This window comes from Piliocolobus tephrosceles, chromosome 6, assembly GCF_002776525.5.
Source record: "Piliocolobus tephrosceles isolate RC106 chromosome 6, ASM277652v3, whole genome shotgun sequence".
Classification (NCBI taxonomy): domain Eukaryota; kingdom Metazoa; phylum Chordata; class Mammalia; order Primates; family Cercopithecidae; genus Piliocolobus; species Piliocolobus tephrosceles.
Window position 1 is genome coordinate 124,914,868 of NC_045439.1, and position 350 is coordinate 124,915,217.

Sequence of the window (350 nt, forward strand, 5' to 3'; positions counted from 1 at the left end):
TGAGATCTGGCCACTGCACTCCAGCCCGGGCCACAGAGCGAGACTCCATCTCAAAAAAAACCAAAAAAACAAAAAAACAAAAAAAAATAGTTGCTGGCCGGGTGCGGTGGCTCAAGTCTGTAATCCCAGCACTTTGGGAGGCCGAGACGGGCGGATCACAAGGTCAGGAGATCGAGACCATCCTGGCTAACACGGTGAAACCCCGTCTCTGCTAAAATACAAAAAATTAGCCGGGCGTGTTGGCGGGCGCCTGTAGTCCCAGCTACTCGGGAGGCTGAGGCAGGAGAATGGCGTGAACCCGGGAGGCGGAGCTTGCAGTGAGCTGAGATCCGGCCACTGCACTCCAGCTT

At 55.4% G+C, this 350-nt stretch overlaps 1 protein-coding gene across 6 annotated transcripts in view; it reads left to right on the top strand.

The window, feature by feature from the left end:
* CHD8 (chromodomain helicase DNA binding protein 8) overlaps nucleotides 1-350 on the top strand; it is a 69,814-nt gene that overhangs the window by 52,798 nt on the left and 16,666 nt on the right. The gene's annotated exons all lie outside the window — the stretch shown is intronic.